Source organism: Microtus ochrogaster, chromosome 17 (assembly GCF_000317375.1).
Source record: "Microtus ochrogaster isolate Prairie Vole_2 chromosome 17, MicOch1.0, whole genome shotgun sequence".
NCBI lineage: Eukaryota > Metazoa > Chordata > Mammalia > Rodentia > Cricetidae > Microtus > Microtus ochrogaster.
The window spans coordinates 7,868,273-7,868,791 of record NC_022019.1 but is presented as its reverse complement, the minus strand read 5'-3'; the positions used below and the strand labels follow the sequence as shown (position 1 = coordinate 7,868,791).

At 43.4% G+C, this 519-nt stretch overlaps 1 protein-coding gene across 1 annotated transcript in view; it reads right to left on the bottom strand.

The window, feature by feature from the left end:
• Positions 1-519, bottom strand: part of Eef1akmt1 (EEF1A lysine methyltransferase 1) — a 13,479-nt gene that overhangs the window by 3,020 nt on the left and 9,940 nt on the right. The window lies entirely within an intron of this gene.

Below are 519 nucleotides of genomic sequence, written 5' to 3'. Positions count from 1 at the left end.
AAGAAAGAAAGAAAAGTTGCTTCCAATTAATATTTAATGGTAAAAATTACTGATTAGTGGGAAAATCCAACATAACAAACACAATATTATCACCAAATGTTATAGCTTCAACCTCAAAGTTTTTTGTTTGCTTGCTGTTTGTTTTCTCAAGACAGCATTTCTCTGTGTAGCCCTGGCTGTCCTGGCACTTGCTCTGTAGACCAGGTTGGCCTCCAACTCAGAGATCTGTCCAAGTGGTGGGATTAAAGGCGTCCAGCTGAGATTCATGTTTAGAACCTTGGTCTCTGGTTATTAAAAGGAGGCTGTGAGAGGAAGCTGGGTCACTGGGAACATGCTTGGCTTCCTGTCTGTGCTGCTTCCCACAGGCCAGCTCACCACGACCAAACCTCAAATGAGCCATATCTCAAGTGTTTCTCAGCAGCTGAAAGCCAAAAAGCTAAGAAAAAACAAATAAACAGCAGCATAAAATCCCAAGACAGACTTGCAGCTGAGGACAACACACGGGACACACACGGGACA